This window comes from Equus przewalskii, chromosome 6 (assembly GCF_037783145.1).
Source record: "Equus przewalskii isolate Varuska chromosome 6, EquPr2, whole genome shotgun sequence".
NCBI lineage: Eukaryota > Metazoa > Chordata > Mammalia > Perissodactyla > Equidae > Equus > Equus przewalskii.
In genome coordinates this window covers 82,696,511-82,720,907 of record NC_091836.1, presented here as the reverse complement: position 1 = coordinate 82,720,907, position 24,397 = coordinate 82,696,511, and the positions used below count along the sequence as shown (strand labels likewise).

At 39.0% G+C, this 24,397-nt stretch overlaps 1 long non-coding RNA gene across 2 annotated transcripts in view; it reads right to left on the bottom strand.

Moving 5' to 3' along the window:
- Positions 1–23,702, bottom strand: part of LOC139084220 (uncharacterized) — a 42,455-nt gene extending 18,753 nt beyond the window's left edge. Inside the window, exon 1 of one of the 2 annotated variants that reach the window (XR_011541629.1) lies at positions 23,491–23,702. This is a non-coding gene — a long non-coding RNA (uncharacterized lncRNA). The remainder of the gene's footprint in view (positions 1–23,490) is intronic. The other variant, XR_011541630.1, reaches the window with a different exon arrangement.
- Between the last annotated feature and the right edge of the window lie 695 nt (positions 23,703–24,397).

Sequence of the window (24,397 nt, the reverse complement as noted above, 5' to 3'; positions counted from 1 at the left end):
TGGAAGGAGATAAGAGGATCTCCTCTCTCCCCTCTACTGGCAGCGACCTGGGGTGCTGGACCACATGCAGCTCTGAGAAGAGAGGGAGGAGGTGCAGTCCTCTGCGGGAATACCTTCACTCTCTAAGTGGCCTCCCAGCCCATGGGAAAGATCCACATTGAGGAGGCTAAGCAATCATGGAGGCGTATTTACCAAGCAGAGCAGCCCAATAGCAAATTCACCTGAGATCACACACATGAAAGAAAGTGCCTCTCCCCCTGCCTGGTGGACCAGCTCAGCAGGTGAGCCAGAGCAAGGGACCCCCACCAGAGTGCCTGCACACAGCATTTGTAAAACAGAGGTGGCCAGTGGGCAAATGCGGACAGACTCTGTAAGTATAGCTTCCAAAGGACAGGCACAGCTGCCAGAGATCATGGCTGGTTCAGAATACTCAGAATACACAGGTCCTGCCCCCTTCCCAGTGGCAGCAGGTGGAATCTGCTACCAGATACTACCACTATGCTCTGCTTTGGTGGCCCAGGGTTCTCAGGTTTAGATCCCAGGTGTGGACCTACACACTGCTCATCAATGTGGTGGCGACCCACATACAAAATAGAATATCGGCACAGATGTTAGCTCAGCAACAATCTTCCTCAAGCAAAAAGAGGAAGATTAGCAACAGATGTTAGCTCAGCGCCAATCTTCCCCACACAAAACAACCCAAAAAACCAAGACCCAACAATATGCTGGCTCCAGGAAATACATCTCAGCTCCAAAGACAAACACAGGCTCAGAGTGAAGGGATGGAAGGTGAAACTCCAAGCTAACAGCAAACAAAAGAAAGCAGATGTTGCTGTATATACATCAGACAAAGTAGACTTCAAGATAAAAAAAGGCAATGAGAGATAAAGGGGGGCAGTATATAGCGACAAAAGTGGCACTCCTCCAAGAGGACGTAACACTTATAAATATATATGCAGCTAACACAGGAGCACCAAAGTATTTAAAGCAACTATTAACAGACCTAAAAGGAGATATTAACAACAACATAATAATAGTAGGGGACCTTAACACCCCACTTACATCAATGGGTAGATCATCCAGAAAGGAAGTCAACAAGGAAATGGTGGAATTAAATGAAAAACTAGACCAGATGGACTTAATAGATATATATAGAACACTCCATCCAAAAACAGCAGAAGACACATTCTTCTCAAGTGCACATGGCATATTCTCAAAGATAGACCATATGTTGGGACAAGGCAGGCCTCAACAAATTTAAGAAGATTGAAATCATGTCAAGCATTGTTTCCAACCATACTGCTATGAAACTCAAATTAACTACAAGAAAAAAGCTGGAATATGGGGCCAGCCTGATGGCATAGTGGTTAAATTCACGTGTTCCACTTCAGCAGCCTGGGGTTTGCTGGTTCAGATGCCAGGCATGGACCTACACACTGTTCATCAAGCCATGCTGTGGCGGCATCCCACATACAACATAGAGGAAGATTGGCACAGATGTTAGCTCAGAGCCGATCTTCCTCACCAAAAAAAACAGAAAGAAAGAAAAGGAAAAACCTGGGATAGTAACAAATATGTGGAGACTAAACAACATGCTACTGAACAACCAATGGATCACTGAAGAAATTAAAGGAGAAATAAAAAAATATCTGGAGACAAATGAAAATGAAGAGACACCATTCCAACTCACATGGGATGCAGCAAAAGCAGTCCTAAAATGATAAAAACTCTCAATAAAATGGGTATAGAAGGAAAGTACCTCAACATAACAAAGGCCATATATGACAAACCCACAGCCAACATCATACTCAATGGTGAAAAACTGAAAGCCATCCCTCTGAGAACAGGAACAAGGCAAGGGTGCCCACTCTCGCCACTCTTACTCAACACATTACTGGGGGGTTTGGCCAGAGAAATTAGGCAAAAAAAAAAGAAAGAAAGAAAAGGAGTCCAAAGAAGCAATGAATAAATGAAACTCTCACTGATTGCAGACCACATGATTTTATATATAGAAAACCCTAAGGAATCCACCAGAAGACTATTAGAAATAATCAATAACTACAGCAAATTTGCAGGGTACAAAATCAACGTACAAAAATCAGTTCATTTCTATACTCTAATAACGAACTAACAGAAAGAGAACTCAAGAATACAATCCCATTTACAATCACAAGAAAAAGGATAAAACATCTAGAATAAATTTAACCAAGGAGGTGAAATACCTATATAATGAAAACTATAAGACATTATTGAAAGAAATCGATGATGACATAAAGAAATGGAAAGATATTCCATGCACATGGATTGGAAGAATAAACATAGTTAAAACGTCCATACTACCTAAAGCAATCTGCAGATTCCATGCAACCCCAATCCAAATTGCAAGGACATTCTTCACAGAAATAGAACAAAGAATCCTAAAATTCATATAAGGCAATGAAAGACCCTGAATAGCCAAAGCAATCCTGAGAAAAAAAGAAGAAAGCTAGAGGCATCACAATCCCTGACTTCAAAATATGCTACAAAGCTATAGTAATCAAAACAGCATGGTACTGGCACAAAAACAGACACCCAGATCAATGGAACAGAATTGAAATCCCAGAAATAAAACCACACATGTACAGACAGCTAATCTTTGACAAAAGAGCTAAAGACATACAATGGAGAAAGGAAATTCTCTTCAACAAATGGTGTTGGGAAAACTGGACAGTCACAGGCAAAAGAATGAAAGTAGACCATTATCTTTCACCACACACAAAAATTAACTCAAAATGATTAAAGACTGGAAGGTAAGATGTGAAACCATAAAACTCCTAGAAGAAAATATAGGCAGTACACACCTTGACATCAGTCTTAGAAGGATCTTTTCAAATACGATGACTACTCGGGCAAAGGAAACAAAAGAAAAAATAAACAAATGGGACTTCATTAGACTAAAGAGCTTCTGCAATGCAAAGGAAACCAAGAACAAAAGGAAAAGACAACCCATCAACTGGGAAAAAATATTTGTAAATCATATATCTGACAAAGGGTTAATCTCCAAAATATATAAAGAACACACATAACTCGACAACAAAGAAACAAACAACCCAATCAAAAAACAAGCAGAGGATATGAACAGACATTTTTCCAAAGAAGATATACAGATGGAAAATAGGCACAAGAAAAGATGTTCAACATCACTAATTATCAGGGAAATGCAAATCAAAACTACACTGAGATACCACCTCACATCCATTAGAATGGCTGCAATCACCAGGACAAAAAATAACAAATGTTGGAGAGGATGTGGAGAAAAGGGAACCTTCATACACTGCTGGTGGGAATGCAAACTGGTGCAGCCACTATGGAAAACAGAATGGAGATTTCTCAAAAAATTAAAAATAGAAATACCATACAAACCAGTTGTCCCACTACTGGGTATCTATCCAAAGAACTTGAAAGCAACAATGCAAACAGACTTACACATCCCTATGTTCGTTGCAGCATTATTCACAATAGCCAAGACGTGGAGCCAACACAAGTGCCCATCGACTGATGACTGGGTAAAGAAGATGTGGTGTATATATACAATGGAACACTACTCAGCCATAAAAAAGACAAAATCGTCCCATTTGCAACAACATGGATGGACCTTGAGGGTATGATGTTAAGCAAAATAAGCCAGACGGAGAAGGACATATGCAAACCTGAATATGTTAAAAGAAAATTTTCCACAGACGATTTACTGATCTAGTTGGCTTTTCTTCAGTGATTCATGAATTGGGCAGCACCTAATCCAACAGATAGAAAGGATTCTGAAGAGCTGTGCAAGTGAAAAGATTTTTGTAGGCCAAAGTGAGCAGGAGCAAGGAAGTTATACTGGCATTTGCTGGTGACTTTCCTTCTGTGGAGCAAAGGGAAGTCTTGAAGCCGGGTCAGGTAGCTTACGCTGAGCAGGCAAGCACTGACTGGTTGGCCTAGGCCTTCCTTATTAAAGTTTTGGTTTGCTGACATGGAACTTAGCATGAATGACTCCATTTTGGGCCTAATCTAGTTACTTTAACAATTATGCAATACTTCCGGGGGCCCATGAAAATATCTTAATTTATTTTAAAGTTAGAAGAAAAAAATGAATATGATAATAATAGATTCAGCCTAGGTTGCAATCATCTTGATATATGCAGTTACTATATATATCTATTTTAATGGAGGAAGGGGCCCACATAGGCAAAATTGCCTAGGGCCTACAAAAGTCATAATGTGGCCCTTGTGGCTTTAAATGCCATCTAGATATGTGTCATACTGTGATTTATATTAAAAAACATATATATTTGGTCTTTGTCCAGTTTCTGGCACAGAGCTCCTAAAGCCCTTGGAATTTCCTACATGACGAGAGCTATAAAGGTGTCATTCGTTATGTTAACAAAGCCGCTTTTCGAAAACATCTGAGGAAGAGGGGCTGGTTGCCAGGGGAACCAACCAAGTGATTAGAGGGTTGGAACTTTTCAGTTCTACCCTCTCAACCTCCAGGAAGAAGAGTGGCCATAGAGGTTGAATTGATTGCCAGTGGCCCAAAATTTAATCAATCATGGCCATGTAATGAAGCCTCCATAACAACCCCTGTGTTTGAAGGCTTCCAGGTCGTGAACCAGAACACATTCCCGTGCCAGGGTCCAAGCGCCACTGGGACAGAAGCTCCTGCGTTCGGGACCTTACCTTATTTATCTCTTCATCTGGCTGTTCATTTGTATCCTTTAATATGGTTTGTAATAAACCAGTAATCTAGTCAGTAAACTGATTTCCTGAGTTCTGTGAGCCGCTTCAGCTAATCAATCAAACCCAAGGAGGGGTTGAGGGGACCTCTGATTTACAGCCAGTGGGTCAGAAGCACAGGTAACAACCTGGACCTGTGATTGTGTTATGAACGGTTAATAATGGATTGTCCACTCACCTTTGTGTTTTTCCACAAGGCCAGAATTTATTAGGGTAAATTCAAAGGATCTCCTCACAAATGACTGAGGTCCAGGAATAACAACCTGGCATCTCTTAATAAAGACTCAATGAAACATCACACATTGAATCACACAAGTATCACAAGAACGTATCAATTAACACCAAATACAGCACTCAATATGCAAGGAGTTACCAACCAGAGTCCACAAAGTCCTTGGTATGATCCAATGAGTCAGAACAGGACATCAGTCCAGCTGAAGGGGACAGGGAGCGGCACAGAAATCAGCAAGGTAACGAACAGTGTGTCCTCCTCTCTCAGGTATGGCTCGCTGGCCTTGGTGTGCCATCATCCCTTCCTTTCATGCTGCTTCCAAATCTTATCCAGGTCTGCAGTCACACCATCTGGTTATCTCTGCGTGTCTCTGTGGTTTTGGGCATTGCCAGTTATGCCCATAACTCCATTTTCCTGTGCCAAGTCCTTAGCATGAGTTCTTCCATTTTGTATGCTCTTTACAGATTGGCATCTGAAGTGGGAGGGGGTCAGTCTTGTGGGACTGAGCCCTTAAACTGTGGAATCGGACGCTATCTCCAGGTAGTGTCAGAACTGAGTTAAATTTGTGGGACACCCGGACAGTGTTTGTGGAGAATCAAGTTAATCGCTTGGTGGTGTGGAAAAACCATACACAGGAATATGGACAGCACACTGCTCACAAATGTATTTCTCCAACTTGAACCTCTACCCTGAACTCTAAATTTGTATAACTGTCTCTCCTTATCACTATGGACATCCAATTGTTTTCTCAATCTTATAACACACAGAAATCAACCTGTTGATCGGGGTGAATCTAGATTTTGGGGAACTGAAGCTCATACAATTTGGGAGTCCCTCTTTTTTTTAAAAAAAAAAAGTGCAGTAAGAAGTACGCATAAGGTAAATATTTATTTAGAATATTAAAGGATAAACTGAAGCGTATTAAAAATTTTGAGTTAATTTCAGCAAAAATCAATTCAAATCAGGCCACGCCAAACTGGGAGTGATTAGAAGCATTCTGCTGTCAGGAGCTAGAGGAGAGACACGGAGAAGGGGCCGGCAGCAAAGGAAAGAAATGATTTGATTGGCTCTAGCTTAAAGCCTAGTTGGCTGTTTCTGATTGGTTGTCAAGTTTTCGATTTTGTAAACTTGAGGCATTAGATATCGGTTTGCTATGCAGGCCACCACCTCATTAGAACCATCTCAGTATAACTGCCTCCTTGTTTAATTAATTTAACAAAAATGAGAAAAAAATCACAACTGGATCCAAATTTTAAAAAGGCAACAAAAGCCAGGAACATCACAAAATCCAGAAACGTAATATAATACTTTGATTAATTAACTACTTGACTGCTTTTTCCTACCATTTTTTGGGTACAAACCCATTGACCAACTCTTCATTTTCTACACCAAAAATAAAAAGACAATTGAGTCTTTCCTCCGGCATGGCTGGTGAAAAGTAGATTTTTAATATTGATATTTCAGAAAAGTTTCTTTCAGTTTCACAACTTGTTGTTGGTAATGTCATGTAAATTTTTAGAATTGCTTTCAAATTTGGGGAAACTTCCCTCAAGTTTCTTTCATGTATGAACTGTAAGATTTCAGAACATTTCAAGCTTTTCTGTTCTATGATTGAACCTAAATACTTTTTGAATTGGTAACACTCTTTAGGCCAGTTTTTGTTGGCATCTTGTTGTGTTAGTATATTTTGAGTTTTATATTACCTTCATTAATGTCAATATTTTTGCTAAATTAGCAATATGTTTAATCACTTCTCTTCATTAATTGGATTATCAAAGTTAACTGAATTATCAAGTTTATAACTTCCATTTTAAATTTCTCTCTTTCTCTTCATGAATTACTGCTTTAGGTACAATCTGAAAAATCTGTTACAATTCACTTCTCAGTATCAAAATAATTTCTATTGATTTCATTGTTCATTTTTATTGTCTCTGTTTCATATTCCATTGATTTTTATCCAAATCTTCTCTCAGTTCTTTAAAAAATACATTTAAAGATGACAAATGGTATCCTTCAAAAACATTCAAAACAGTATTCTATAATTTCTCCCTCATTTTAAACATTCCAAAACATCTTTCCAAATTTCAGTTACAGTAGTATATTCATGCATTGCTAATACATATTTTCATCAAAAAAGAAATATTGTGTAATTATAGTTGTATCTACTCTATCGTCGAATATAGTCCTGAAAGGAGAGAACCACTATTTTGACTTGGCCTCAGTGAAAACCGAATCCTCTGCTTACAATTGTATGTATCTGATGTAGAATTTTCCATAGGCTAGCTCTGGTGCCATATGTTCCTGCTCTTGATCCTCACGTCTATTCCCAATAAAGCCATCAAAGTGATCCTCTTAAAAAGCAAGTTAGATCTTGTCAATCTTTTGCTCAGAATCAAAAACCAATGGCTTATGAGGCCCTGCACGGTCTGGATCAGTTACCTCTCTGACCTCACCTCCTACCATTCTCCTCTTTTCACTTTGCTGCAGCTACACTGAGCTCTTTGCTTTTTCTTGAATTCTCCCAGGATTCTCTGCCTCGGGGCCATTGCACGTGTTATTCTCTTTGCCTAAAACGCTATTCTGCCAGATATAGCACATGCCTCACTCCCTCACCTCCTTCAGATCTTTACTCAAATATCACCTCAGTGAGCCCTTCCTTGATCACTCTATTTAAAATTACCCCCAACACTTCTATTACTTTTCTTTATTTTCCTCTAGCTCTTATCATCCAAAGTACTATATATTCCTAAGGTCTACATAGGTGTTCAATAAAAATTCGTTGATTGCATGAATGAAAGTCCAAAAGTCAGGGCCTTTTCCTTTTTTTTTTTTTTTTTGGTTTAAATACAAGTTAAATGGAACCACTCTGAAATATCATTGCCTATTCTAGGAAAACATGTTTTGTCAAGTATTTGTGCCTTCCTTTTCTCAGTCAACAACTCAACAAGTATTCAGTGTGTACTGCCTGCCTAACACTGTGCTGGGTAATGAGTATGCATTGGTGAGAGAAGGAAACATGGTCTCCACCTCCAGAAGCTCATGGCTTCTCAAAAGAGAGAGAGGCTTTGAAGACAAGCTGATTGGAGTCTTGGCGCATCACTACCTGAACATGGATTTACTTAAGGTTGGGCAAACCAGACTCCTGGAAATTTACTTGTGGCATATTCTACAGATGCATTAGTCCCAAACACACAATTAAATAAGACAGCAACATCATATGTAATGAATTTCCAGCCAGGCATGGAAGATAATTAAAAGAAAAGTTTAAGAAACAGTAAATGTCTTCCTAAGTTTCCTTTTAGTCTCACGTGCTTTGTAGCTGTCATTGTTGAGATTTGATGACCTGGATTCTTAAAGAAAGCAGGGGCCAGTGGGGCTGGCACTTTGGGTTTTGGGATAGTTTTCAAGCAGTAAGATTTAGAATCTTTATCTAAACTTAAATATTGAGAGAACATGCACATCAACTCCTCAACTCAGGCTGCCGCCGATTTTCAATAGCCTTTCTCACCCTGATCTCAGCTGGCTATGATATTTTTTGGATATGTGCTTCCTATCTGCTTTAATACAGAGTATTTCGCAAGTTTTAATCATTCCAACTCGAGCGCAGGTAAAGGTGGGGATGGCGGAAGGGAAAGAGATTCTTTCTGTGCAGAAATTTGAGATTAGTAGCTATTCAAACCAAAATCGTCTATATTTCCTCCAAACTCCATAAAAACACAACACAGAGGAAAGGCACATCACAGTGTCCAGCACATTGCGGGGTCTCAAAAACGTAGTATTGAATAAATTAACATTTTTGAAACTGTGTTCAGGAGACATTGGAGGCAGGGCCACATCCATCCAGGTTAGTAGACAGAATTGAGAACAATATGTAGTTTCTACTAAACTTAATTATACTTGCTTTGGTTTGGCTTGTTTGATTATAACTGTAACCCAGATGGCCTCAAACCCACTAACCTTCTAGACTCACTCTTTTCTTTCTTTTTTTAAAAAAATGTTTGTGTTACCATTCACAATTGCAACAAAAAGAATAAGATATCTTGGGGTGAATTTAACTAAGGAAGTGAAAGACCTATACAACGAAAACTACAAGACTTTCCTGAAAGAAATTGATGACAACATAAAGAAATGGAAAGACATTCCATGTACATGGATTGGAAGAATAAACATAGTTAAAATGTCCATACTACCTAAAGCAATCTACAGATTCAACGCAATCCCAATCAGAATCCCAATGACATTCTTTACAGAAATAGAACAAAGGATCCTAAAATTCCTATGGGACAACAAAAGACCCCGAATTGCTAAAGCAATCCTGAGAAAAAAGAACAAAGCTGGAAGCATCACAATCCCTGACTTCAAAGCATACTCCAAAGCTACAGTGATCAAAACAGCATGGTACTGGTACAAAAACAGGTGCACAGATCAATGGAACAGAATTGGAAGCCTAGAAATAAAACCACACATCTATGGACAGCTAATCTTCGACAAAGGAGCTGAGGGCCTACAATGGAGAAAAGAAAGTCTTTTCAACAAATGGTGCTGGGAAAACTGGAAAGCCACTTATAAAAGAATGAAAAGTGACCATTCTTTTTCACCACCCACAAAAATAAACTCAAAATGGATCAAAGACCAAAAGATAAGACCCGAAACCATAAGGCTTCTGGAAGAAAATATAGGCAGTACACTCTTTGACATCAGTATTAAAAGGATCTTTGCAGACACCATGTCTTCTCAGACAAGGGAAACAATAGAAAGAATAAACAAATGGGACTTCATCAGACTAAAGAGCTTCTTCAAGGCAAGAGAAAACGGGATTGAAACAAAAAAACAACCCACAATTGCGAAAAAATATTTGCAAGTCATATATCTGACAAAGGGTTAATCTCCATAATACGAAGAATTCACACAACTCAACAACAAAAAATCAAACAACCCAATCAAAAAATGGGCAGGAGACATGAACAGACATTCCTCCAAAGAAGATATACGGATGGCCAATAGGCACATGAAAAGATGCTCATCATCGCTGATCATCAGGGAAACACAAATCAAAACTACACTAAGATATCACCTTACACCTGTCAGAATGGCAAAAATAACCAAAACAAAAAGTAATAAATGTTGGAGAGGCTGTGGAGAAAAAGGAACCCTCATACACTGCTGGTGGGAATGCAAACTGGTGCAGCCACTATGGAAAACAGTACAGAGATTTCTCAAAAAAATTAAAAATAGAACTACCATATGACCCAGCCATCCCACTACTGGGTATCTATCCAAAGAACTTGAAATCAGCAATTCCCAAAGTCCCATGCACCCCTATGTTCATTGCAGCATTATTTACAATAGCCAAGATGTGGAAGCAACCTAAGTCCTCATCAACTGATGATTGGATAAAGAGGAAATGGTATATATAGACAATGGAATACTACTCAGCCATAAAAAAGAATACAATCGTCCCATTCACAACAACATGGTTGGACCTTGAGGGAATTATGTTAAGTGAAATAAGACAGATAGAGAAAGACAATCTCTGTATCACTCCACTCACATGTGGAAGTTAAACATATAGACAAAGAGAACAGATTAGTGGTTACCAGGGGAAAGGCGGGGTGGGGGGAGGGCACAAAGGGTGAAGGGTTGCACCTACAACACGACTGACAAACAATAACGTACAACTGAAATTTCACAATGTTGTAAACTATCATAAACTCAATAAATTTTTTTTAAATGTGTGTACATGTACATGTGAGAAATAAAACACAAATACAGAAAAGTAAACAAAATAAAGGTATATGACCCAGTGATTTATCACAAAGTAAACACTTTGTAACCAGCAAACAGATCCAGAAATAGAAAACGCCAACACCCAGGAGCCCCTCTCATGCCCCTCCCCCACTGCAACCCTTTCCCTTCCTCCAAGGGTAACCACCATCCTGACTTTCACGGAAATTATTTTCTTGAACTTCTTTTTAGTCTAACCATCTACGTATGTATCCCCAAATAGTAAAATATAGCTAGGCTTTTTTTTTTTAACTTTTAATGAATGGATTAATACAGTCTGTATTCTTCCATGTCTAGCTTCTTAACAAGATTATGTTTGTGAGACACATGTTGTTGTGCATAGCTATAATTTATTCATTTCAGATATCATATAGTATTTTATTGTATGACTATACCACCACAATTTACTAATAATATAAGAAATGTTTCCAGTTTGGGGTTATGACGAATAACGCTGTTATGTATATCCTTGCACATGTCTCAAAGTACACATGTGCATGTATTTCTGTTGGGTATCATTGTGGGTTGAATTTGTCCCCTGAAAAGATTTGCTGAAAACCTAACCCCTGCTACTGGGAACGTGACCTTAATTGGAAATAGGGTCTTTGCAGATGTAGTGAGTTAAAATGTGGTCATACTGGATTAGGGTGAGCCCGGGATCAAATACGACAGATGTCATTACAAGCAGGACCGCTGGACACAGACACGCACAGAGGGAAGACGGCCATGTGAAGAGGGAGGCAGAAATTGGAGTCCTGCTGCCACACGCCGAGGAATGCTTGAAACCAGACCCTGGAAGAGGCAAGGAGGTGCCTCTCCTAGAGCTTCCCTGCCAGCACCTTGGTTTCCGACTTCTAGGCTCCAGTGTGAGAGAATCAATTTCTGTTGTTTTAAGTCACCGAGTTTGTGGAACTCTGATGTGGCAACCCTAGGAAACGAATCCAGGCAGATCCGAGGAGTGAAACTGCCGGTTCTTAGGTATACATATCTCTGTATTTAATTGCTAATGCCAAACAGTTTTTCAAAATGGTTCTATCAATTTCTGCTCCTACAAACAATGCATACAAATTCCTATTGATCCACATCTTTGGCAAAATTTGCTATCATTCATCTTTTTAATTTTAGCCATTGTGACAGACAGTGGCATCCGATTGTGGCTTGATTTTGCACTTTCCTGATTACTACTGAGATTATGCACATGTTCATGTATTTATTGGTCATTTAGGATATGCTCTTGTGAAGTACCTGTTCAACTCTCTTGCTCATTTTTCTGTTGGATTGTTTGTCTCTTTCTTATTGATTTACAGAGAGAGAGGAAGAGAGAGAGAAGAATTGGTTTAGAACACACAGAATGCACAAAAAGCTCATATTCAGAATATACATCAGCTTTCTTTGATGAGTATCTGCATGACATGTCTTTTTTCAATCCTTTCTTTTTGTTCTGTTTCCTTATGTTTTATGTCTGCCTCATCTAAAGCATGGATTGAGTTTTTAATCGTCTAGTAATCTTTGATTTTTAATCAGAATATTTAGTCCATTTGCTTTATTATAATTACCCATACATGGGGGTTTTAATTTACCACTTTACTATTTGTTTTCTCTTTATGCCCCACATTCTATCTTCCTTTTTTCTCTTTTCCTACTTTTTCTTGAAATTTTTTAATTGTTCAATTTTTCCTTTCCATTAACTGCAAAGCCAAATGCTGCTTTATAATTCTTTTAGTAGTACCCTAGAGATTACACGATGGTTTATCAACTTATCAAATCTAATATTCTTTTAATTTTATTTATTTTTTATTAAAATAACATTGGTTTATAACACTTTATAAATTTCAGGTGTACATCATCGTATTTTGATTTCTGTGTAGTTTACATCATGGTCACCACCCAAAGACTGATTACCATCCATCACCACACACGTACCTAACTAACCCTTTCACCCTCCTCCCTCCCTCCTTCCCCTCTGGTAACCACCAGTCTAATCTCTGTCTCTATGTGTTTGTTTGCTGTTGTTTTTATCTTCTATTTGTGAGTGACATCATACAGTATTTGACTTTCTCCCTCCAACTTATTTCACTTAGCATAATACCCTCAAGGTTCATCCATGTTGTCACAAATTGGCATCTTTTTTACGGGTGAGTAGTAGTCCATTATGTATGTATACCACATCTTCTTTATCCATTAGTCCCTTGAAGGGCACTTAGGTTGTTTCCAAGTCTTGGCTGTTGTGAATAATGCCACAAAGAACAGAGGGGTGCATATATCTTTACTCATTTATGTTTTCATGTTCCTTGGATAAGTACTCAGCAGTGGAATAGCTGGATCATGTGGTAGTTCTATTAAGTTTTTGATGAATCTCCATATTCTTCCCACAGTGGCTGCACCAGGTTGCACTCCCACCGTCAGTGTACGAGAGTTCCCTTTTCTCCACATCCTCTCTAACACTTGTTATTTCTTGTCTTGTTAATTATAGCCATTCTGATGGGCATGAGGTGATATCTCCTAGTTTTGATTTGCATTTCCCTAATAATTAGTGATGCTGAACACCTTTTCACATGCCTTTTCTTTGGAGAAATGTCTGTGAAGATCTTTTGCCCATTTCTTAACTGGGTTGTTAGTTTTTTTGTTGTTGAGCTGTATGAGTTCTTTATATATTTTGGATATTAACCCGTTATCAGATAAATGATTTGAAAATATCTTTTCCCAATTGTTAAGTTGTCTTTTCACTTTGTTGATGATTTCCTTTGCTGTGCAGAAGCTTTTTAGTTTGATGTAGTCTGATTTGTTTATTTTTTTACTACTGTTTCCCTAGTCAGACATGGTAGTTGAAAATATGCTGCTAAGACCCATGTCAAAGAGCGTACTTGCCTGTGTTTTCTTCTAGAAGTTGTATGGCTTCAAGTCTTACATTCAAGTCTTTAAGCCATTTTGAGTTGATTTTTGTGCATGGTATAAGGTCATGGTCTACTTTCATTCTTTTGCTTGTGGCTGTCCAATTTTCCCAACACCATTTATTGAAGAGCCTCTCCTTTCTCCATTGTATCTTCTTGGCTCCCTTGTCAAAAATTAGCTGTCCATAGACATGTGGGTTTATTTCTGGGCTCTCGATTCTGTTCCGTTGATCTGTGTGTCTGTTTTTGTGCCAGTACCATGCTGTGCTGATTACAGTAGCTTTGTGGTATATTTTGAAATCAGGGAGTGTGATACCTCCAGCTTTGTTCTTTTTTCTCAGGATTCCTTTGGTTCTTCAGGGTCTTTTGTTGTTCCATATAAATTTTAGGACTCTTTATTCTATTTCTGTGAAAAATGTCATTGGAACTTTGATAGGGATTGCACTGAATCTGTAGATTGCTTTAGGAAATATGGACATTTTAACGATGTTAATTCTTCCAGTCCAAGAGCATGGAATATCTTTCCATTTCTTTGTGTCTTCTTCAATTTCTTTCTACAATGTTTTATAGTTTTCAGTGTACAGGTCTTTCACTTCTTTGTTAAATTTATTCCTAGGTATTTTATTCTTTTTGTTGCAACTGTAAATGGGATTATATTCTTAATTTCTCTTTCTGCCACTTCATTGTTAGTGTGTAGAAATGCAGCTGATTTTTGTATACTGATCAAATCTAATATTAATTGGTATTCTTACCTTCCTTTTGGACAATGTAAGAATCTTACAACATTTCGACTCTATTTACCTCCTTCTGACTTACATGCTTTTCATCATATAATTTATTTATAAATCTAATTTAAACAATGCTATACAGTAAATATTTTAAATAGTTTTACACAGTAAATATTTTAAAGTTTTGTACAGTAAATATTTGTATTTACTTTATTTATTTAATAAATAAATGTTTACTCATTTTTATTGCTCTGTATTTCTCCTTACTTAATTTAAGTTACATAATTTAATATTTTTTCTAGTTCAGGTCTACTAGTTATGAATTTTCTCCATTTATATCAGTCCAAAAATGTGTTTATTTCATATTTGTTCTTGAAGGATGTGTTTGATGGTTATAAAATTTTAAGTTTCAGTTATTTTCTTTTAGCCCTTTGAAGTTCTTATTCCACTAATTGTTGTGTCTTGAAAGTAACATATCTTTGTTCTGGTCCTGATTTTAAGATTATCTCTTTGTCTTCGGTTTTCAGCATCTTTATATGATGTGCTTAGATGTGGAATTCTATTTATTGATCTTGCCAGACATTTATAGAGAATCTTAAAACACTGGAGTCATATCTCTCATCAGTTTTGAAATTTCTCAGCCACTGTCTCTTCAAATATTGTTTCTTTCCTATTCTCCCTGTCTCTCTGTCTCTCTCTCCTTCCCTTCCTCCCTCGCTCTTCTGCCTACTGGAATGTCAATCACATAAACATTACAACTATAGGGTTATTCCTATATCCTTTTGTCTCTTATCTTCTACTCTGTGTTTTTCCTACTTCTGCCTCTCTGTGTTTCGGTCTGGATGCTTTCTCTCAATCTGTCTTCTCAAGTATTAATTCTCTCATTAGCTGTTAAACCCATTCATTGAATCTTTAACTTTGGTTTTGATATCTAAGATATTCATTTGGTATTTTTTAGTAGGCTTTATTTCTCTGCTAAAGTTCTAGACTTTGTATTTTATCCCCATGCACATTGTAATCACCACTATTTTAAAGTCTATATCTGATCATTCTAATATATGAAGCCCTATTGGTTCTGCCTCTGACGGTTTTTGTTCTCATTGTTTTGTCTCCTTGTGTTCCTGGTTAGTTTTGAGCCAGTCCAGGATGCTGTCTTTACAAAATTGCTTGTAGGAATAATGTGTGGCATACACGACCATGTCTTCTTCCTGAGAGGACTGACATTGTTACTGCTGGGTGCTTGGCACTGTGGGTTCACCTTAATTTTCAAGGCTCGGGATAACAAAATTGAGTCATGGTCCCTGTGGTAGGTCTTCAAACTCCATTGCATGCATACTCCTAAAGTACAAAATCTGAGGACTTTCACTTAAAGCAAGTAGGGCTCGCCGTTTCCCCCACGCCCAGCAAGTGAGCTGGTCACGAAGCTGTTGTTATTCAGCTTAAACTCACCCTTCTCTACTCTGCTTTGTGATGCTAGAGCTAGCATTCTGCAAACTACATTGCAAATTAAATAAAACTGTTATTCTGTGATTTTGACCTTATTATTTTTGTCTGTTCAAATATCCTAAATCTGGTTTCATCACTGTGCTAATAAAAAGGTGTATCTGTATATTTAATAGCCTTACTTGACAAAATAAAAATTGGCCACCTTATGTTTTTCCCTACTGAATTCTTTTGGGGGCTGTGAAACGAAAATCTTGGATCAAAAATGTAGTAGACATGGTAGGTCTGGGTTTCTCTTGGGTGTTGGGCAAGCTCTTCATGATGTGCTCAGGGCCCACATGGAGCCAGGACTGGATGCAGAGCTGAGGAGGCAGGGTGCCCTGATGGCAATGTTTCCTAACATGCCACCCTGACAACCAAGCCTCCCACATTCCATGCTGCTTGTCATAACACTCCCAGCCCCTCCCCCGTGGTGCCCACCCCTCCCCTCCACCTGACATCCCATCCTCCTTTTGACCCTTGGCTTCATTTCCTATTTACACTCCTGCACCTGCTCTTTCCTTGGTATTTGCATTTGAAAATTTGGACATAAAAAGCCAAGCATTCAATTTAAAAGATTAGAACAAAACAAAATAAACTCAAAGAAATATGACAGAATTAATAAAGATAAAATGCTGAAAATAATGAATCACAAACAGAATTCCAGCAGAAGTGATAGATAAGCCCAATACGCTGGCAAGTTTGACTAAGAAAAAATGCAGGACAAATACATACATCAGGAATGAGAAAGAATATATAACGATAGTTGTGAAAATAGTAAGAATAATTATAAAATATAATGTAAAATGTTGTCAAGAAATTTTCAAAGCTAGATGAAATAGATGATTTTTCCAGTACGATATAAATTACCAAAATTGATTTAAGAAAAATCTGAACACACTAACAACCACACAATACACTGGCAAGCTTTTTCATAGGTCTACCACTCTACACAGTAAAAATAAAAAAGAATGTTAGACCTTGGTTGCTTACAGGCAAGATCTAACTAACCTAACCATCAAGGAACATATAATCCTACCTAAATTATCCAAACTGTTCCAGAATATTTAAGTGGAAAGTTTTGCAAATTATTTTATAAATCAAGCATAAGCTTAATACCAAAACCTAATAAGTAGTATCCAAAAGAAAATAAGTCAATCTTACTTACAAATATCTACACAAAAATTCTAAAGAACAGATTTGCAGCTGGCATATTAGGATAATGCACATGACCAAGGAGGATTTATACCTCAGTGAAGCACTGTTAGCATTATATGTATATATCCTCCTTTGCTGGCTATGCACTTCCCCACAGGTTGAAATGTTTATAGGGCCAAGGAGCTATGTCTACTTGGAGTCTTACCCCTACCCCTTCTAGACAACAAACCTGGGTGTCTAGGACCCTGGAATTCCCTGCCCAAATGTCCCTGAAACCACCTTCCTGGCCTGCACAGGCCTCTTCCCCTTTCCTTTCTTCCAAAGATGGACTGTGCTATGAAAATGCTTATGCCTAGGCCCAAAGTGTGGCCAAGGGTGGCTCTTTGCAGAGGTTATAAATGATGCTTGAATGCATGAGCTAGCATGTGCACTAGCCAGGGGTGGAAAGATAAAAACAGGCCAAAGGCTAGGGGCTAGTTTTTTCCATACCACCACTTTTGGTACAGAATTCTGAGGGATGTGAGAGTTCTAAATTTGAACCTCGCCTTCCAGGTTATTGTGAAGATATAACTGTCAAGGTAGGAGGATAGGACATATTTTGTTTAACAGTTTACTGCCTGGATTTATAGCTTTTAAATATTTAGTCGTGTGGTAAGTAAGCCTTCATGTTTACTCTTGCCTCAGGCCCCACAAAGTTGAGAGTGAGCCAGACTACCTCTTCCAGATTTCACACAGGTGAAAAACGATAGCAGACTAATAAATAGGGCATGAATAAATATAAGTGGGATGTATATACGTGGCATATATGTGCTTACATACTTGTGTATGCATACGTACATCTATATGCATGTGTGTATATACTTCGATCTATCTATCAAGAGGCATGGAGAAAGAGTATGTATGTATACTTGTGTGTGCATAGACACACGAATATTTACACATGGCACGCACACACACACAAACAGACATCATCATAAACTCGGAAAAAGTTGGAGCTTGCAGTGCCAGGCTAGGTGGAAAACTAAAAGGGGTTGCTGTCCCCCTTCCTGCCTACCAAAATGGAAATGCCAGAAAAGATGTAGGGACACTGATTGAATGCAGAGTCAGTCCCAGAAGCCTCATCCTTGGCAGATTGGAGGTAGTCAAGTTTGAACATTGGAAGGGAATAAGCTCCTGAAGTTAGTGGTGTCCCAAAGCCTGAGTGAATGTTGGGGGACAATATAAGGTGTTGCATGCTAGCAGAGGTTTCTAACTGTACACTCTACATAGCCCTGGGCAATCCTCACAGAGAACTGAGACTGGTCAGATTCTGCCCCACAGTCCCAGTTGTGCTACCCCTTCTCCAACACTTGTGCGCTCTCTGGCCAGATGTGGCACCCAGGATGCTTGAGCTTTTTCAATAGGGCTTGTGTCAGGACAACTCCATGAACACTCTCATCAAGTGGATGCCCTAATTGATATCCATTTTCAATATTCTAAGAGAAGTAAAGTAATGGCAGCAGCTGGAAGGGAGGTGACAGAGACCAGGCAGTGCTTCAGCCCAAAAGAGCAGGGAAGCCTACTGGAATGAGTACAGACCAGCAGCTCACCCTTGAGCATCCATTCAAACTCCCGTCATCGAGAGTGGCTGTATCAGTTTGCTCTTGTTGTACAACAAACTGTTCAAAACTCTCAGTGGCTTAAAACAGCAATTATTTATTTTTGATCATATATCTGGAGATCAACTAGACTTTGGCTGATTAAGGCTACACCTACTCCTTGTGTTTCTCATCCTCCCCCAAGCCAGCAGGCTAGCCCTGGCATGCTCTTTCCACGGGGTTGGCAAAATCTCCAGAAACCAATAGGAAATATACAAGGCCTCTTGTACCTAGGCTTGAAACTAGCATACCATCACTTCCACCTCATTCTATCGGCTGAAGCAAGTCACATAGTCAACTCGAAAATCAAGGGTGGCAAAATATATTCCATCTTTTTTGCAGAACAAATGGCAAAGTCACATAGCAAGACCAAAAAATGATTCACAATAAATTTGAAAAGAGTGAAATTTTGTAGAATACAATCTATGGTCACAAGTGAATAGAAATCAGCAACAATAAACTATCTATAAAATCTCCCCAAATATCTGGAAATTAAATAACATACTACTAAACAATCCATGGGTCACAGAAGAAATCACAAGAGAAATTGGGCTATGTTTCAAATGAGTGATAATGAAAACACAACGTATTAAAATGTGTGGGAAGCAGCAACAACAGTGCTTAGAGTGAAATTTATAGCTTTAATGACTAAAGTAGAAAAAAAACCCGCTTCAAATAAAAAATCAGAATTTTCACCTAAGAAGCTAAGGGAAAAAAAATACAAAGTAAACACAAAAGAAGAGGAAGGAAAGAAATAAGAAAGGTAAACGCAGAAATAAATGAAATAGAAAACCAACATCAGGAAAAATTAACAAAGCCAAAAGTTGATTCTTTGAAATATTATCAAAACTGATAAATCTCTGCTAAGAAGGAAAGGGAAAGAGACAGAAAGAAAATTCAATTGCTAATATAAAAAATGAAAGTAGGGACATCAGTAGAGATCATACGGACATTCAGAACATAATAAGAAAATATTATGAACACATTTACACCAATAAATTTGATAGCTTAGATGAAATGGACAAATTACTTGAAAACACACATATTAAAACCGACTCAAGAAGAAATAAATCTGAATGCCCATATATCTATTAAGGAAATAGAATTTTTAATTAAAAACCTTCTAACAAAGAAAATCTCAAGTACAGAAGCTTCACTGGTAAATTCTATCAAACGTTTAAGGAAGACATGATATCAATCTTACAAATTCTTTCAGAAAATAGAAGAGAACATTTCTCAACTTATTTTATGAGGAAAGCATTGCTCTGATAAGAAAACCAACAAAGATATTGTAAGAAAATATAATAACAATATAACTCATAAACATAGACACAAAATCCTCAACTAAATATTAGCAAATTATATCCAGGAATATGTAAAAAGGATAATACATTATGACTAAGTGGGGTTTACCTCAGGAATTCAAGGTTGATTTAATATTTGAAAATCAATTAACATAATCCACCACATTAACAAAACATGTGGGAGAAATTATGATGATCTCAAAAGATGCAGAAAAAATATTGAAAAAATCCAACACACGTTGCTAGTATGTATGTTTGATCTGTGTGATGAGCACTTTATCTCTATGATCTTCTTCTCCAAAACCCATAACCCTAGTCTAATCGTGAGAAAAACATCAGACACATCCCAATAAAGGTACATCCCCCAAAATATCTGCCCAGTACCCCTCAAAACTGTCAAACTCATGAAAAACAAGGTAAGTCTGAGAAACTGTCAAAGCCAAGAAGAGACTAAGGAGATGTGACAACTTCATGTATATGGCGTCCTGGATGGGATGGTGGAACAGTAAAAGGACACTAGGTGAAAATGAAGGAAATCTGAATAAAGCGTGAACTGTAGTTGATAATAATGTGTCAATATTGGTTCATTAATTGTGACAAATGCATGATACTAATGTAAGAAGTTAACAATAGGGGAAACTGGTTGTGGGATATATAGGAACTCTCGGTATTATCCGTGCAATTTTTCTGTAAATCTGAAACTATTCCAAAATTAGAAAGTTTATTTGAAAAAGAGCTGTACATGAATATTCGTATCAGCTTTCTTCGTAATAGCAAAAACTGGAAACAACCCAAAGGTCCACCCACAAGTGAATGGATAAAGAAATTAGAGCATATTCATACCATAGCATGTTATTCAACAGTAAAAATGACCAACTACTTGACACACAAAACATGGAGAATAGAAAGTGATATTTGAAAAGACACATAAGATATCCCCAGAAACTTCTCATAGTGGAGAACACACCCAATACCAAGCAGGACTATTATCTCAGTTTCGATTGTTTCCCTCTCCCCTCCTCTCCTAGGGTCTCAGCCCATGGATGGGGGAACAAAACAAGACCCTTTCTCAGAGCCCCACCAGCGGAGAACTTTGTCTCCTGAGCTGTCACTTCATTGAATTCTGTCAACGGTCCAGCCCAGACGCTTTTAGCTCCCCTGTGTGGAGAGCAAGCAAACTTATCCTATTATGTATTTTTCCAAACTTATTGTTAAAGTCCTGGTTCAGTTTTAAAGCTCCAAAGCCAAAAAATAAAAAAAAAAAGATTTATTTTGATTCTCTTTGCATTTCTGCCACAACAACCCGACAATGAGAGCTGGGAATGCTGAGGTTTAGTTTGAAATAAGTTAGGAAATGAAAAGAGGTGGGACTGCAGAGGGAAAACATGTCAGTTTTTATTTTAAAATATTAATTCACCCCCATTTACCTCTTGGATTAAAACGTTTCTTTTAACCAGAATTTACAAAATAAATGGTCTATGTTAGAGAGGAAAAATGAATCTGCCTTAAGGCTTTCCATTTTATGGGAAAACAACGTCAGTGGGAGATCCCTGATTAGCACTCTTTGGGTCCCTTTATGAAGTTGTCAGCACTTTTCATACCTACATTTGCTTCTCTTTCCCCCAAGAATGCTACGGCTCTGGAAACATCCTCAATGGGCAGCCTCTTGGTACCAGAAAGAGACAACAATAAGCTGTTGTTAATTGCTTCCTGGAAACAACCCGTTGACCCCCAATATGCCAGACTTCTTAGGCATCCTGAGCTGTAAGCCCCTGATGGGAAAGTAAGGTGATGATATTGCAAATATTCCTCATTAAAAATATAGAAATAATTTTAGCGCCAAAACAATCCAACACCTGAAACTAATTTTCTCGACATATTCATGAGCTTTAATGACAGCTTCATTAATTGAATGGAGTCACATGGGGGCAAAAATCATGTTTTCCTTAATGACCTGCCAGATGATAGATCGTTTGGTTTCTTATTTTACTATGAAGAATTTCAGAGGAAGGAAAGAGGAAGAAGGACGTGCTCTGAGTGTCGTATCACAACTGAGCTTGACCAAGAGGCCCCTGGGGTGTCGGTGCTGACCCAACGTGAAGACGACCAAGTGGGCTTGGAGGCTAGGGAGGCAGTGTGATGTCATCAGGAGGAGGCTTGCTGCTCAAAGTGAGCTTCAGGGACGAGCAGCAGCAGCAGCACTGGGCATGTACTAGAAATGCAGCATCTAGGGGCCGGCCCCGTGGCCGAGTGGATAAGTTTGCACCCTCCCCTTCAGCGGCCCAGGGTTTCGCAGGTTCGGATCCTGGACTCGGACATGGCATCGCTCATTAGGCCACAGTGAGGCAGTGTCCCACATGCCAAAACTAGAAGGACCCACAACTAAAATATACAACTATGTACTTGGGGGATTTGGGGAGAAAAAGCAGGAAAAGAAAAAAAAGAAGATTGGCAACAGTTGTTAGCTCAGGTGCCAATCTTTAAAAAAGAAAAGAAAGAAAGAAAGAAACGCAGCATCTCAAGCCCCACCCCAGATCTACTGAGCATAAATCTGCATGTAACAGGATCCCTGGGTGATTCTCAGGCATGCTGGAGTTTGAGAAGCGCTGGGTGAAGGCACAGGATTTGGAGCCCAATAGAGTCAGGCGGGGATTCCAGCTCCACTTCCTGCTGGCTGTGAATGAGGCATTTAGCCTGTCTCAGCCTCAGTTTTTCATCTGTAAAATAGGTGTAATGGTAGCTGCCTCATGAAATTGTGAGGATTAAACAAAATAATCAATTAGCATATTTCCAGGTATGTAATAAATTGTGACCTCGCTCTCCATTCTCTTTTGGAGAGGAAGTATTTTTGGAATCAGAACAGAGTTCACATCCAAGATGAACAACTTGTTAGCTACATCACGTGACCTATCCTTTCTCAGCTTCAACTTCTCTGTCTGTAAAATCGTTATGATCGAAACATCAAATAGAGCCTCCAAAGTCTGAAGATAGAGACCAATTGCACAGCCTAGAGAAGTCATGAAACTTCCGAAGATTTCTGCTGCCAAAGGCTTTACCCTCTCTTACTCTTGTGCTGCATCTCCAGATGCTGTCCTTGTTCCTCTCCAAGTCTGTTTAACAGTTTCCATAAGAAATCCGTTTACTCCAGATGTTTGTGAGTCGGGTAGAATTTTTTAAAGATTTGGGCATGGGTTACAGGGAAGAATTGTATTACATGTGGCGTAGCCTTATGCCATTTCCGTGGCTCTTTCCTTTCTTCCCTCTTATCTTCCCTCATCGCAGCCCCCCTCAGAAATAAGAAAGCCACCCCCCTTGTCATCCAGAAGAAAGCTCAACTTCAGCAGACGTAGTGGAAGAAGCAGTGAACATGAACAGAGAAATATGTTTTCATTCTAGCGCCACTGTTATTACATACTCTCTCTGGGCCTCCACTTCCTCATCCATGAACTAGGGCAAGAGTTCCTTAATTGCAGGGGTGACATGAGGACCAGAGGAAATCTCATATTTGAGAATACTTACGGAGCTCCTGGCACATGCTGGGGTGCTAGTTGTTAAACCATTGTTTCTCGGCTCAATTTTCCCCTCCTCCCTGCTCTGCTTTCTGATGCTGGGGCTGAGCCTCTGCAAATGACATTTTTCCTTTGCCAGCTGGCTCCTTTTAGGCCCTGCCTATCAGGATGCCACAGGGAGCTGAAGGGTTGGAGGAAGGATAGAGACTTTCTCTTTTGTTTGCTTCCCGTTCCTATGAGCGTTGCCCCAGCAACATTCTCCACCCTGGCAGCAGCCGCTGGTTCCAGCAGGGCAGGTGCTTCCGGTTTGCTGTCCTTCCAACCTCTTAGAACCAACCTCCTGGAGCCTGCTCAGGAATGCAGCACCAGCCACCGGCACCTTCTCCTCGGGGTCAGAATCCCAACTCCTAGGTGCCTCTTCTCCAGACTCCAAACTCGGAGCACCATTTGCTTACGCCCGCCTCCTCCCTCAAGAGCTGAGTGCCAGCTCTGCAGGTCCCTTCTGCAAGCTTCTAAGACCCTGACGTCTTCCTTCTGTTCCCCCATCTCCAGGGGAGGTGACTGCTTCTGCAGCTACTCTCTTTGTGATACCTCAGTATCGCCTTTTTGCCTGCTCAGTTTGCTTCTATCGGGGAAATAATTCTCTTTCTATGAAATTCTCTCCATTGAAAGAATGGTGTAGTTTCTGGCTTCTGACAAGGTCCTGTCTGATATGCAAAGTATGTAAAGATACTAGTTTCCTTCCCCAAAAATAAAATAAAACTACCTTCTAAATGCCAAGCTTTGCCACCAATAAGAAGATTCAAAAGAACATGCCAATGGCTTTCAAAACAATTTCCAAAGAACATTTTCCAAACTATTTTGGGCTCTGACAGCATTGTTGGAAAGAACAGTAATCCTGAGCATTTGGAACAGAG